Source organism: Mesoplodon mirus (genome assembly GCF_964341445.2).
Source record: "Mesoplodon mirus genome assembly, chromosome: 7".
NCBI lineage: Eukaryota > Metazoa > Chordata > Mammalia > Artiodactyla > Ziphiidae > Mesoplodon > Mesoplodon mirus.
The window spans coordinates 12,682,879-12,699,067 of record NC_138983.1 but is presented as its reverse complement, the minus strand read 5'-3'; positions in this window follow the sequence as shown (position 1 = coordinate 12,699,067).

The following is a 16,189-nucleotide window of genomic DNA, read 5'->3' as shown; positions in this document are numbered from 1 at the left end:
TCCCACTCCCGTACACATATGGTGCATAATCCCTCGGACTGCACATAGGGACAGAGGATGGATTTTACTCCTATGGTTGTGTTATATTATATGGCACAGTTGACCTTATGAAAGGGAGAATATCCCGGATGAGTCTGATCTAATCAGGCAAGCCCTTTAAAGTGACTGGGCTCTTTCTGAAGTCGGAGATTACAAACATGAGCAGGATTCAACCCAAGGGAGGCTCTCCATTGCTGGCTTTGAGGACGGAGGGCAAGGAATGTGGAGCAGCCCCCATGTGACAGCCAGCCAGGAACAGCAGAAGGAACAGAATTTTACCACAACCATGTGAGCTTGGAAGAGGACCCTGAACTCTAGATGAGAACACAGCTCAGCCGACACCTTGATTTTAGCCTTGAGAGATGCTGAAAAGAAAATCCAGCCTTGCCATGCCCACACTTCTGACCTACAGAACTATGAGCTAATAAATGTGTGCTGTTTGAAGTCACTAAATCTGTGCCAATTTGTTATGTGGCGTAGAAGACACATACAACCCTCGAGGCCCATTTCCTTCCCCGGATGAAACTTACAGTTAGTGCAATTGATGGTGGGGGATTGATTGGCACAGGGGAGTGTCCCAAAGGAATGGACTGGAGGACCTTCTAAAGAACCCAGGGAAAGAAGGTCAGGAAATATGGACAGGGAGAAAGGGAGGTTTGATTCCAGCCAGAGGTCCCACCACCCTTCCCCTCAGACCATAAGAGGCTGGTTAGCCTCTTCTAGCTCCAAGTTCTGCCCTCAGAGAAGCAATGAGCTGCAGGAGCCAGAACTTCAGAGCTGATCAACTGCCTGCTGCCTGGGCTTAGCCAACATCTCCCTGGGGGCAGATAAGAGGTGGTGAAAGGACTAACATCACCCCAGGGTAAGCAGCCCAGGAGACAGAGACCTGGGCCTTTGCTCTGTGAAATCAACCTTGATTTACAGCTCCTTTGACACTTCCCCCTTTAGGTGCCCCAACAATTGACATAGACCAAGGCCTGGGCTGCTAGGGCTGGAAGGGCCTTTAGAGTTGACCCAGTCCAGTCTCCATGCCTAAGATATGGAGGACTCAGATGTCCTGATTCCCAGTTCAGTGCTTTTCCTTCGCCCTTGGTGAGAGAACCCCCCTTGGCCTCCAGGCATCTCCTCTCCCAGGGACTGTGTACACACAGCAAGGTTAGAAGGAATTCGTCTTTGCAGTCAGTGCCCATCCCCCACCCCACCTTCCACCTTCAATACTTCCCCAGACCGTCTAATTCTCTCCATCTGTGCTGCCACCTCCTTAGCCCAAGCTGCCAACCTTTGATAACGTACATCCGAGCCCATCACCCCCATGCTTGCTATGCAGTGTCTTCCTTCTGTGCTAGCAGTCCATCCAAACTCATTACCATTGCCTTCAAGGGCCTCCATGGTCTGGCTCTTGTCTACTTGTCCAACCTCGCTGGTGTGTGTGACCCTTGTCATACTGGTTTCTGCTCCATTGGCCAAGTTAAAGTTTGGTACTGGCTCCTTCTCATCTAGCGGGTCTCGGCTCCAAGGTCGCCTCCTCAGAGAAGTCTTCTCTGATGACTCTTTCTAAAGAAGCCCACTCTGGGGACTTCCCTGGGGGCTCAGTGGTTAAGAATTCACCTGCCTATGAAGGGGATACGGGTTCGCGCCCTGGTCAGGGAAGAGCCTACGTGCCGCAGAGCAACTAAGCCCCTGTGCTGCAACTACGGAGCCTGCGCTCTAGAGCCCACAAGCCACAACTACTGAAGCCCGTGCGCCTAGAGCCCGTGCTCCACAACTAGAGAAGCCACCACGATGAGAAGCCCATGCACCTCAACGAAGAGTAGCCCCTGCTTGCTGCAACTAGAGAAAGCCCGCGTGCAGCAATGAAGACCCAACGCAGCCAAAAGTAAAATTAATTAATTAATTAATTAATTTAATTTAATTTTTTTAAAAAGCCCACCCAACCCATTCGCATATCTAGTTACACTGGTGCACATCATTCATTTACTTCCATCAGAACAGTTGCCAAAGTGATACAATCTTGCTCTTTCACTGGTTTCTTGTTTACTGTCTGTCTTTCCCAGTAGGAAGTAAGTTCTAAGAAAACAGGGACCTCATCTTTCTTGCTCACTGTCTAGAACTCTACCCAGATCATAGAAGGAGTTTTTCAATTAGTTGATTAATCAACTTGAAATTTACTTCCTGGAGAAAGTCCAGCTGAGTTAAAGTCAAAGTCCATTCATTTCAATTCTACAGGTGTCTTTCTGAGCCCCACCTGCCATGGACACAGTCGTGGGCCAGGCTCTGTGCGCTGGGTCATACATTCATTCTTTCAGTAAATACTCAGAGGTGGTCTCTAATCTCAGGGAGGCTTCATGTAACTGATAAAGCAAGACAAACAAAATGAACCTCTTAGTAAAACAAGGCACTGTATTGAGTGGACACTTAGAAGGATAAAACTTTCACTTGCTAGAAGATACCAATTTTCCGGGCTACCAGAGTCACATTAAGGGCAAGGGCAGGCAGAGAGGGCTTCCTTGTAAAGGCGTTCCTTGGCCTGGGCTCTGAAGGATTGACAGACAGGAGAGGAGAGGCAGAAGAGAAGTAGGAGGCATTCTAGGAGCCAAACCATGGCCCTGAACTGCTGGAATTTGAGCCAGGATATGGAGGATTGGTGTTTCCTGGAGGTTGTCAAAGAACGAGGTGGGTTCGTTTCTCAGCACCAAAGCCAAGCTCCTCCAATGAGCAGTGTAGACTTGCTGGCCAGTTCGTCAACCCCCTCGACTCCTTACACCATAGTAATCTGGTTTCTGCCCACCCCGCATTGCTCCACGGAAACTACTCTTGCCAAGGTCCCCACTGACCACCTAATTGCCAAACCCAACAGACATTCTTCAGTTCTTGTCTTCTTTGACCTCTGCAGTGCCTGATACCTCTTTACTTCCTCCTTCTTAAAAACAGCCTCTTTTCTTAACAACTTCTCTAGCCATGCCTTCCCAATTTCTGCTGGTGGGCTCCTCTTCCTCTTCTGGAATTTTAAATGTTGGCCATCACCTGGTTTCTTTTTCTTTTTTTTTTTTTTTTTTGCGCTACGCAGGCCTCTCACTGTTGTGGCCTCTCCCATTGTGGAGCACGGGCTCCGGATGCGCAGGCCCAGCGGCCATGGCTCACGGGCCTAGCCACTCCGCGGCATGTGGGATCTTCCCGGACCGGGGCACGAACCCGTGTCCCCTACATCGGCAGGCGGACTCCCAACCACTGCGCCACCAGGGAAGCCCAATCCCCTGGTTTCTTGGTACCCTTTTTTCCTAACTCTACACATGCTCCATGGGTTATCTCATCCACCCCCGCATCTCAAGCTATGCAATATATACAGATCACTCCCAAACCTTCATCTCCAGCTCCAGACCTGCTCCTCACCAGGTTTGGTCCACAACTGAAGACTCACATATACAGCCACCAAATAAGCCTCCCAACTTGGATGTCCCATGCGCATTATGAATTCAACATGTCAGACTGACTCGTCACATACACACGTGCACACACACACACACACACCCCTACACAAAACTGCTCCTCTTCTTGTGGTCCCTTTCTCAGGGGGAATCATCACCTTGCACCCAAACCCCCAAGCCGGGACTCTGGGGCCACCTTCCACAATCTTCTCATCACCACACATTCACGGTCATAGTGGTCCTCCTTCCGCATCTCGTCTACCCACCCAACCCCACTTCCCCTGCTGCTCTCCTAACCAACTGCTGACTGTCTTTCACCTGGATCACTTCAGTGGCTCTCAAATCACTTTCCCTTCCTCCTCTTACCATAACCTCCCCCATCTCTTTTTTTTTTAAATTTATCTATTTATTTATTTGTTTTTTAAATTTTGGGCTGCATTGGGTCTTCGCTGCTGTGTGCGGGCTTTCTCTAGTTGCAGCGAGCGGTGGGGCTACTCTTCACTGTAGTGCTCTCATTGCAGTGGCTTCTCTTGTTGCAGAGCATGGGTTGTAGGCACGCAGGCTTCAGTACTTGTGGCACATGGGCTCTAGAGCACAGCCTCCGTAGTTGTGGCGCACGGGCTTAGTTGCTCCGCGGCATGAGGGATCTTCCCGGACCAGGGCTCGAACCCATGTCCTCTGCATTGGCAGGCAGGTTCTTAACCACTGCGCCACCAGGGAAGTCCACCCCTCACCCCCACGTCTCTGATACATTGTCTGTCTGCTGCCAAAATGAGCTCCTAAAACCCGGAGCTCATCACACAAACACTTTTCAATTACTTCTTCTTGCTCTTGGGCAAATACTTTCTTCCTGATCTGGCCCCTCCTTACCTCAACTTCAGCACTATTGACATTTGGAACTGGATGCTTCTTTGTTGCAGGGGGATGTCCTGTGCAGTGTTGGGTGTTTAGCACAATGTCCTCACCCTCTAGATGCCAGTAGTACCTTTCCCCCAAGTTGTGACGATCAAAAATATCTCCAGATGTTGCCACATGTCCCCTTGGGGGCAGACTTGCCCCCTAGTTGAGAGCCACTGGTCTACAACCTCAACTCTCCAAACACACACACACACACACACACACACACACACACACACACCACTCTGCTCCAATCATACTGAACGCCCTGCTATTTCCCTAATATTCTGTGAGCTCTCAGATACCATTTCCTCTGCCCAGAATGCCCTTTCCTCTCTAACCACTGTGCAAACCCTCCTCTTCTACTAAGTCTCAGCCAAAGATCAACTCTTCCAGGAAGCCTGCCCTGATTCTCCCAGAGAGAAGTAGAAAGGAACCTCATGGGGTTTAACTCGAGCCCCGCCCCTATCCCATCTCATGGCAACTGTCTTCTTGCTGTCTCCCCAGAAGACTGGCAGCGTTGCCTTTCTCACCTGTGTACCTCTGGTACCTGCAGTGTCCTGGAAACATACCAAAGGCTCAATTCGTGTTTGCTGAATAAGTGCATGAATGATGAAAAGAAAGTTTTGTTTAAGATGAGTTGAGCAGATGCTCCCTGACGTGAGATCTTAAGCAGGAATTTTAAGGACAATAACAACAGCAGCATTTAGCATTTGAGAAACACTTTCTTTCTTTTCTTTTTTAAGTATTTTTGGCCACACTGCGTGGCCTATGGGGTCTTAGTCCCCTGACAAGGGATGGAAACCGCCCCCCTGCAATGGAAGCACAGTCTTAACCAATGGACCACCAGGGAAGTCCCAGGAAGCACTTTCTGCGTGTTAAGTGTTTTGCGTGTTCCATAGCATTTAATCTTCTAAACAACTGTATCAGACAAGTACCACTGTCATCTGTAAATTATAGACAAAAAGACTGAGGCTCAGGATGGTGAAGTTGCCTACCAGGTAAGCATCAAAGCCAGGATTTGAACGGAGAGCCTGAGTTCTTATCCTCCACACCTCACTTCCCCGTAGTGGTGACTAATTAGCTCAAAGCAACGTGAGTGGCACTCAAGCCACCCTGTAAGTTAGTGGGGCAGGTGATAATACAGGAAATATGAAGAATGTGCTCCTTGGGATTCAAAGGATCCTGGGGCCATTCCTGGCTCTGTCACTCGTGAGCTGGCCCACCACGTGAGCTTGGTAGGTGCCTCATCTCCCGTTCTCTGTCTGCCCATCTGCAAGTTAAGGATGAGAACCTCACAGGGTTTGGGGAGGACTCACTGAGTAGGTGGTTGTACAAGAATCTAATCTGACACATGGTAGGTCCTGAACAAACAATCCTAAATACTCTCCCCATTTTAGAAATAGAGAAAGCAAGGCTCAGAAAGGTTAAGTGATGGTCCAAATTTCATGGACTGGCAAACGACGGAACTTGAAAAAAAGAATTCTAGGGGCTTCCCTGTTGGCGCAGTGGTTGAGAATCTGCCTGCCAATGCAGGGGACACGGGTTCGATCCCTGGTCTGGGAAGTTCCCACATGCCGTGGAGCAACTGGGCCCGTGAGCCACAACTACTGAGCCTGCGCGTCTGGTGCCTGTGCTCCGCAATGAGAGGCCTTGACAGTGAGAGGCCCGCTCACCGCGATGAAGAGTGGCCCCCGCTCGCCGCAACTAGAGAAAGCCCTCGCACAGAAACGAAGACCCAACACAGCCAAAAATAAATAAATAAATTAATTAATTTAAAAAAAAAAAGAATTCTAATGAGCAGATATTTTCTGAGCATCTTCGACGTACTCAACACTGCATGGGACCAGTCACAGACACCACCAAGAGGAGCCAGGTCCTGAGCACCTGGGGATATAGCTCTGCTCTCCCAGCTGGAAGCTCAGAGCCATGATGGAGGTTCAGTTGGTGGGAAGAGCCCTGAACTGGGGTCTCACAGAAACAGCAGGGGAGCTAGTGCCTGTGCAGTGAGGGCCTATGGATACAAGCTGACTCGCTGATTTGGTAATGAGTGGGAAAGGCAGTTGGTCATGGTGATTGGCGTAATGGGCTTTCACGTTTGCTGGTCTAGCGCCAGGCTGGACACAAACACCAACCCTGAAGCAGCTTCTGTCAGGCCCCAGAAAGACTCCTAGAGATGACTGAGGGATCCTGCGGTGAGAGAGGGTTTGTGTACCTCAGGGTCTTCCCCCCAGATAGACCTCCTCTCTCTTGACCGGCTGTGGAGGGACAGCATTCTGATGCTAAGGATGGATGCATCTTTCCATCCCCTTGTTGACAAAGAAATTAATCAATGGTCAATCTAAGAAGAAAATAGAAATTTTAATTTTTTTATATTTATTTATTTGACTGCATTGGGTCTTAGTTATGGCATGCGGGATCTTTTTAGTTGCAGCGTGCGGGATCTTTGTTTTAGGTGCAGCATGCGAACTCTTAGTTGTGGCATGTGGGATCTAGTTCCCTGACCAGGGATCGAACCGGGGCCCCCTGCATTGGGAGCATGGAGTCTTAGCCACCAGGACACCAGGGAAGTTCCAGAAATGGAAAATTTTATTCGAGCCAACCTGAGGGTTATAACCCAGGAGACAGTCTTTCAGAAAGTTCTGAGGTCTGTTCCACCTGTTAGGGATCAAAGCAATGACATCAGTTTTTGAGACAAAGGGTTATATGTCAAATGACGTATTATTGACAGTTTACACCATCCAGATCTACACGTACAGTGAGTAGTGGGTCGTGGGTCATTGTGACCCCTTACAAGATCAAGAAGGAAGGTTATCTCCTAAGGAGGTCTGATTAATGCAGATGCACAACACACATCTTCATTAGGAGAGGGAGGAGGCCCAGATGGGCTGAGAACATTTTTATGTTTAAATCTTTCTTGTCGTAAAATATAAATTTTATTTCATCACCTCCCCCAACATGATACTCCCAGAAATACCTCAAACTTCTCCAAAGCCTCCTGGCTCAAGTCACCCTGAGGTTTCCACAGGCAAGTCCCTGCGGGTGGGGAACGGAAATCTCAGGGTGGTGGAAGGTTAAAGAGGCTCCTTCCTTCCTTCAAACATGCATTCATTCCTTCCCTCTTTCCTTCCCTTCTTCTCTTCTCTCCCTTTCCTTTCCCCTTCCTCCCTCCCTCCCATCTTTCCTTCCTTCCTTCTTTCTCTCTGTAATTGTCTCTATCTCTGTCTTTGTCTCTATCTCTGTCTGTCTTTCTTTTCTTTTTTAAAAAAATTTTTTGGCTGTGTTGGGTCTTCGTTGCTGCGCGCGGGCTTTCTCTAGTTGAGGCGAGCAGGGACTACTCTTTGTTGCGATGCGCGGGCTTCTCATTGTGGTGGCTACTCTTTGTTGCGGAGCACGGGCTCTAGGCGCACGGGCTTCAGTAGTTGCAGCACAGGGGCTCAGTAGTTGTGGCCCACGGGCTCTAGAGCGCAGGCTCAGTAGTGGTGACGCACGGGCTTAGTTGCTCCACAGCATGTGGGATTTTCCCGGACCAGGGATCGAACCCGCGTCCCCTGCATCGGCAGGCAGACTCTCAACCACTGCGCCACCAGGGAAGGCCTTTTTAAGGCCTTAGCCAGGTAACAGGTGCTTTACTCGGGCACGCGGCGACAGCCCTGCCCAGGCACAGGCAAGACAGAAGATGGGTCGCCCTCCCCCTGCACTCCTTCCTGACCCAGCTAAACCTCTCCAGGCCTGAGCTTCCTGCTCTGTAAAAACGGGGATGGTAAGGGTCAGTGTCCTGGGAGGAAACAGTCAGTGGTCTCAAAAGGGACGACTGGGCTTCCCTGGTGGTGCAGTGATTGAGAGTCTGCCTGCCGACGCAGGGGACACGGGTTCGTGCCCCGGTCCGGGAAGATCCCACATGCCGCGGAGCGGCTGGGCCCGTGAGCCATGGCTGCCGAGCCTGCGCGTCCGGAGCCTGTGCTCTGCAAAGGGAGAGGCCACAACAGTGAGAGGCCCGCGTACCGCCAAAAAAAGAAAAAAAAAAAAAAAAAAAAAGGGACGGCTGTGTGCAAAGGTGCAGGCAGTTTAAAGGAAGCTAGGAGCCTGGGGCAGGACCAGAGCGGCCACCACAGGAAGGCTGCTACCAGCTAAGCTGGCAGGGCAAGGGGAGAGAGCAGTCACAGGACTGGAGAGGGGCGCGCCCGACAGGCTCTGGACCTCAGGAGGGAAGTCAGCTTTGTTAGAGGCCCAGCAGAGGAACTGGGAGAGGAAAAGCCCTCGCCCTTCTTCCCTCCCACCGTCTGGTTTCCTGTGGGTGCCTCCCACTGGCTGAACCCAGCTGGAACCAGAGCGCAGGGAGGAAGCAGTCTTTGCAGACCAGGCTCCCAGGCCCCGCAGAGAAGGGCCGAGCCTGGGTGTGGAGGGGCAGGCAAAATGTCCAACGTGGGAATCAGGGGAGCACCTGCCTCGAAGGGCTGGTCTCAGGGCTCAGCCTTCTCGCTAACAGACCTGCAAAGGGGGCCTGAGCACCCCCATTTTATAGGCGTGGGAAGTCAAACCCTGAGGGCTAAGTCCCCTAAAAGGCCCCACACCGCCAGCAAGTGGTGCAGCCAGGATTTAAACCCATTTCTGCTTGACCCCAAAGTTCCCTGGCAGCCAGAGCAGACAGTGGCCGATACTTACAGTTTAAGGAGGCTCTTCCCCGCCACAAATGACCTTCCTCCTCTGCCCGTGAGCTCTCCGTTATTCATCCCCTTGGGCTCAGCACTTCATTCTCCCTGCTGGACAGTTTCGAAGGCAAACAGCCCTGGGAGGGGTGTCACGTCAATCACGGAACACTTCCAGGGAAGGAGTTTCTCAGATGCCCTCTTTGTGCTGGGAGAGGCCTGGGACTGGCCTGGGAATCTCTGGGGACTGGAAACACTGAAAGGGAGGCACCGAATGAGACCGATGTCCATGCCACACAGTTACGGAGGTTTCTGAGCTCGTTCTCGACCATCCTCCCCCTCAATCCTCACCACCTTCCTGGGATGCTGGCCTCAGGAGCCTGTGTTACACCTTTGGGACAGTAGCCCAAAGAGATTGCACTTTGCTAATGTTAGAGTTTGGCCCGTGGTGGGCAGAGCCGTGTAAGGGGAAACGCACTGGCTTTAGAAGCCAAAAGCCAAATGCAATTCGAATCCTTACTGACTGTGAGACTACAGGCGGGTCCCTTCACCCCACAGGCATCTTCCAAGTGGGGGTATGAACACCCACCTCACTGTGTTTGGTGAGAATTACATGCGATCATTCTTATCAGTCTCCAGCACGGTTCCTGGCAGCCAGCAGCCCAGGCAGAGAAGGTACAGGGGACAAATCCTTGAACTGGGGCAAATCCAGCCCCAGGTCTCAGCCAGTTGGGTAACCCTGGACCAGTCACTGAACCCCTGGAGCCTCATTTGAAAAACAGAGCAGTCACATCCCTATCCCACATGTGTGTGAGATGAGGTGTCTAAAGGCACTTTTTGAAACTGCTCTAGAAACTGCTCTAGAAATCAACGTGAGCATTTCCTGGGTGCTTACGTTGTTCCAGACACTATTCTAAACCCCTGACACATGTGGTTTCATTCCATTTTCATGGCAACCCTTTGAAGCGGGACTTCTGTATTATTCCCACTCACAAATGAGGAAATCGAGTATCAGAGAGGTTAAGCAACAGGCCCAAGTTGCACAGCTGACATGTGGCAGAACAAGGTTTTGAACCCAATAGGCTGAGAAGCCTGTGGAGAGAGGAGCCCCTGCCGGGCCCTGGGATACCCAAACAAAGAGAACTGAAGAAGCTTGGAGTCCAGCTGGGCTCCAACTTTCATACACGTCAGAATCATTTAGGGAAATTATTTAAAAGACAGAGGGCTTCCCTGGTGGCGCAGTGGTTGAGCGTCCACCTGCCGATGCAGGGGATACGGGTTCGTGCCCCAGTCCAGGAGGATTCCACATGCCATGGAGCGGCTGGGCCTGTGAGCCATGGCCACTGAGCCTGTGCATCTGGAGCCTGTGCTCCGCAACGGGAGAGGCCACAACAGTGACAGGCCTGCGTACCGCAAAACAAAACAAAACAAAAAAAAAAAAACACACAATAAAAGACAGAGTCCTGGGCTCTACCCACAGAGATGCTGATGCCATGGGTTCAGGGTGGGGCCTGGAAATCTGCCTTATTAACAAACCCCCAAGGTGATGCCTGTGCAGGGGTTCAGCTCACCACACAGGGAGGACCACGGCGGGTGTCCCACCAAACCATCAGTAAGGGTTGCTCGGTAGGTGAGGGTCATAGGGCTCTAGAGGCCCCTGGATTTTCAGGCAAGAGAGACAGGAGCCCACAGTGGGACCCACCTTCCCCTCTGGCCTCCAGGTTTGCCAAGTACTACAAGATGGAGAACGGCAGTGAGTACCGCACGCTTCTGAAGGCTTTTGGCATCCGCTTCGACGTGCTGGTGTATGGGAATGTGAGTGCTTGGGCCAGGCAGACACGGGGGATAGGGGAGGAAACCCGGACCCATCCTGCGCCCTAAAGAGGCTCCTCTGGGGGCAGGGTCCTGCCACTGACCAGCTCTGAGACCCTCGCTGGTCACATGTCCACAGCAGGTGAGGCCTGCTGATCCACCAAGAGCCCTCCTGGCTCCAGGGTCTCCCTGGCTGGGAGTCCAAGCTCCACGTCAGGCCTCGCCCCGGCCCTGCTGGAGCTGTGCCCACTCACCCGGGTCTTTGCGCACACAGGCTGGCAAGTTTGACATCATTCCCACCATCATCAGCTCCGTGGCAGCCTTCACGTCTGTGGGAGTGGTGAGTGCAGCCCCTCTGGGTTCAGTCCGGAGGCCACTCAGGGTGCAGCCCGGGCTGGCAGGGTTTGGGCAAGCAGTGACCCTCTCCTTCCCAGACCGTGAGCCCAACCCCTCGCCCTCACCTCCCTGCTGGGCCAGCCCTTGCGTGAACATCTCCAGTCCTGGAGAGCTCACTCCCTCCATGGCAGCCCCCCCGCTGCTACAAAGTCCCCGTTTGCCACCGTGAAGGGGGGCAAGGAGACTCCAGGGTCCCCAGACCCGAGAGCTCGGTCGAGGAACAGAGCCCAGCTGGCAAGGTGGGGACAGAGCCCCGTCCCCAGGGACTTGGACCCCCGCGGTCCCTCTGCGTCTCCCACCAAGTCCTCTCTCTGCGCTCTGGTCTGGGCTCACCCCAGGAGCTGGGGAGGTGGGTTCTGGAGATATTCTGCAAAGCCCCTCGATGTTTTCCTAAGAGGAACCATCAGTCAGGTGTCTCTGGAGGACTCACCCCGACCCCGAGGGCAGTCCTGCCCGCTGCCCGTGCTTCCCGCCGCCCCGCTCCCACCCTGCAGCCCCTCTGAGCCGCCCTGCTCTCCTCCTCCAGGGGACTGTCCTCTGCGACATCATCCTGCTCAACTTCCTCAAGGGGGCCGACCAGTACAAAGCCAAGAAGTTTGAGGAGGTGAGTCGGCGGGGGGGGGGTGCACCCACGAGAGGAAGAGGGGAGCTGGACCCCAGACTCTCAGGGACCCACTTTCTGGGGGCCTCTGAAGGGGAGTTCATTGGGCCTCAGTGCGTACTGGGGATCCCGACAAGAGGGGGTCTGGCCAAGAGTGGGCTCTGTGGTCATCGTCCGCATCCACTCACGGTCCCCTCTTTGCTTCGGGGAGGGACAAATCCTGCTACTGGTTGGCTCAGGTCTGTTTGCCCTTGAGGTGCATGGGAAGAGTCTTGGGGTCACAGACTCGCTCTAGCTCCCCTATGACCGGGCTGTGAGCCCCAAAGGCTGAGTCTGTCCCACGGGGGCCCAGAGGAGGACCCTGCCCACAGTCAGAGCACGATCATGCCAGCCCTTCTGCCTGCAGGTGAACGAGACCACGCTGCAGGTCACGGCCTCGGCCAACCCGGTGTACCCCAGCGACCAGACCACAGAGGAGAAGCAGTCCACGGACTCAGGCGCCTACTCCATTGGCCACTAGGGCCTCTTCTGTGGGCCCCACTCTCACCCTTGGGCTCCAGGCCTCCCAACAGAGGGTCCCACCTGGGCAAGGGGGGATGGGAGAGAGGAGAGGCTCTCATTTTTGCTGCTCACCCCTTGAGGCCACAGCCGGGACCAGGTGTCTGGCCCTCCCACTGCTCTACAGACAGGTCCTGTTCCCACTAAGACCTCAGTCTCACCTTCCCCCCTCGCCTCACCCCTCTGTGCTTCCCAGGACCCCCAGGGCAGTGGTACCTGAGTCATCCCCTTCCGAAAAGTAGAGCTAATAATAGGAATAGCTAGTGGCCACAAGGGCCTCCCAAATGCCAGGCACTTTCACACACATTATCTCATTTAATCCTTAGAATAATCCTACGAGGTAGATATTAGCTTCCCTATTTTGAAGATACACTGAGGCTCAGAGAGACTGAGTCGTTTGCCCCAGGCCACACAGCCAGGAAGCGAGAGAGCTGGGATTTGGACCCACGTCTGACTAACTCCACCGCCCACACCCCACAAGGAGAGAATGAACCCCCGGGGGCCGTCTGCCCTGCTGCTTCAGCCTCCTCCACCTTGACCATGATTAGTTTCAGCTTAGTCAAGAGTAAGCCCCATGCTGTCCCCAGGAACGCAGGCAGGCCCCGTTTTAGGGGAGATCAGTAGGACTGGGGTGCGGGGTCTCTCTCTGACATGGGTGGGTCCCAAATTCAGAAGGAAATAGGAGGCGTAACTGTCAGTGAATTTTTCCTTCCCTCACCCCAAGCGAGAGAAGAGACCATTCTCATTTTCTCGGGGACCTCCACGTGCTCATACACATTCCAGGCCCCTCACTCCGGGAGCCCAATTAGGCTCCCCCAGGGCGGGACAGGATTCCCCAACCTGGTGCCCTGTTCCAGGAGGTCAGCAAGTCTCCTCCAGCACATTGACGGAAAGGCCCGGTGAGACCCAGCGCCCGGCGAGCAGCCGGTCTGCAGGCCAGTCCCCGCGGGGCCCTGATGAGGTGGTCGGTCCTCTAATGTCAGAAACTAAAGGGGCTTTAGGAACCATCTTGTCGGATTCTCTTGTTTACAGATGAGCAGACTTAGGCCAGAGAGGGAAAATGACTCGTCCAGCGTCCCACAGTTAGTGGCACAAAGAGAAGCAGGTGTCCCGCCACTCAGGGAAGGAGGAAGGAACAGGCAGCTGGGAAGGCTGCTGAGAGCACGCCAAGCCCGCCCCGTCTTCCTTTGCCCCGACGCCCCCTCCCCTTCTGGGCTCTTCCACAGTGGAGGCCCAGAAATCTCACCAGGAGCAGATCCAGGTTTTATGAAGCCTGAAGCATATGCAATGTGGGTCATCTTTTAGGATTAGAAGGGGCTCAGGCAGGTGAGCGGCCCTGGAGTGTAAGTTTCACTAGCTTCGTGGTAAATCCCTTGGAAAGGTTGGCTCGCAGGCCTGATCATGAGGTCTTAGCAGAGACGAGCTTAACTGTACGTGGAGGGCTGGCCCCTCTACAGAAGGTGCAGGCAGCTTGGGGGGCAGTTCGGGAAGGCCCAACCCCTCTGATCCCCCACCCCAGGGAGAGAAGGGGTGAGATTACACCACATGAGGCCCATCACCACCTTCCCCACTCTGCCTTCACCCCCAGCCCCATCCTCAAGAGGATGGGGTAACACCTCCCCCTGGGTGGCCTAGGCAATCAGGCAGCATCTGGAGATCTGACCAGCAGAGACATCAGTGAAGACAGAGCTGAGCTCTCCCACCAGGAGCCCCGGTGAATCCAGCTCTCAGGAGGATGGGCTGAGGCTGGGGTCACAGGGATACTGTCTGAGGAGGAGACAGAGGCAGCTCCGTCCTGGGGGGACCCTTTCCTCCAGACTGCGGTGGTCCTCCTACGGGCGCATCAGCCCGTCCTGAGACTGCCAGCCCATCCCGAGCCTGAGCTTCTGTATGTGTGAGCCTGATGTTGTCTTCCCCGCGGCTGAACTAGGTTATGGCTCCCTGTGCAAGACGTAGGGCTGATCCCAGTAACTGACTCACCTCCGCTGCATCATGTGTACTCAGCACAGTCACCAACATAATCACGTGACCCCTCACACCAACCCTGGTAAGCTTGCTACGGTTTGTCGTTAATCCTAGAAATAGAAAAAGAAATTTGCAATACGTGGACATTTGACCTGAAACCCACGCTCATTCCTAACAGCGCAGCATCAAAGCTAACATTTAGTGATAACTCACCATCGCCAAGCAATCAGTTAAATGTGTGACAGGCATTGTCTCATTCAACCCTCATTTTATAGAAGAAACTGAGGCTGAGTAAGGTTTTAAAACTGAAGTGGTAGAGCTGGGACTTGAACCCAGACCGTTATGACTCCAGAGTCTGGGATCTTGACTTCTGGGCCATATCTGCCTGGGAATTTGTTGGCACCTTCTTTTCTATATGTGTTAGGCTAAAGCAGATTTTTGTGCAGTAACAAGTTAATTGTGAAACCTCAGGATTTAATACAACAACGTAGGTCAGTCAGCCCCTTCCACCTGGCAGCTATGCCATCTGAGATACATGGACCCCCAGATCACTGTGGCAAGGAAAGTGAGAACTGGAGGATCATGGATGATCATAGGGGATCATATAAAGGCCAGGTCTGGCCTTTGTATCACATCCAACCACATTGCACTGGCCAGACTCGGTATCATGCTGCAGAGCCCAGGTTGACTGCAAGGAATACTGGGGAATATAGTCTTCCTAGGTCCCCAGGAAGAGAAAACTGTGAGCACAGCACTCTCTGCTTCATTATCTCCTTGTTAATAGCTTTTCTTCTCCACAAACCCCCACCCATGCACGCTGACAGTTACACACATTTTTCCCTTCTGTGTTCCTCCTCACAAAACCTGGTTCTCGGCAAGTTACCAATCAATCTTCCAGAGGTATTGATAGGCAACACACTCAGGAGTTTCTTGTACTAAGAATATTTGCTTTTTAATCAAGGGCTTCGAGTCTGAAAGGCCTTAAACAGCCAAAGGAATGAATATATAATGGTTGAACCGGAGGCCCACTAACAGACAGTACTGGATATTTGAAGGACATCTTTTCTACCCTGGCCTGCCTCAAGCAAGCTTCAGTCTGGAAGGGTCTGAGCACCACCCTACCCCGCCCCTTTCTCCTCCCTCCCTCTACCTCTGGCCTTGGCTGGCAGTGTATTTGGTTACTGGGATTAGCTAGAGCCCATTCCCCACCAAGGAGATAAGTGGAGGCTGATAAGAGGGGGCTTGCCATTCAGCAAGTCCCAGAAATACCAGTCCCAGAGCTACCTGTGCAGAGCTCATCCTTCCCACCCCCCACTGCTTCTGCTGCTTCTAGAAGTACAGCATCAAGATTAGCTTGTTGCAGTACACAATGCAGGGACTTGGGTAGGAGCCTGACCTCCAGGCAGCTCCCCTTCCATGCCCTTGGGGAGACTGACATGCTGTGATTAAGAGCTTCCTGACCCAATCCCTATCCAAGGCAGATGGACAGACCCCTCTACTGAGGACAGGCCTCTTCACCTAGAGGCAGTCCCCAGGGCCCAGCACTGGTGAGGTTCATAGCAGTGTCAAGGCTCCTTCTCCTGTTGCCAGAGGCCTGCTCACGTTCAAGGGACTCAAGCCTGCTGCTTCGTCACCAGCCACTTCCCCTGGGGTTCTCCGATCCTGTCCTGCTCCATCAACTCCAGCATCTTTAGAAACAAAGCACATCTGGCAAAACTGGATTTTCTGTTCCAAAAACTCCACATCTGGTGGGAATGTAAATTGATACAACCACTATGGAAAACAGTATTGAGGTTCCTTAAAAAACTAAAAATAGAACTACCATATGACCCAGCAATCCCACTATT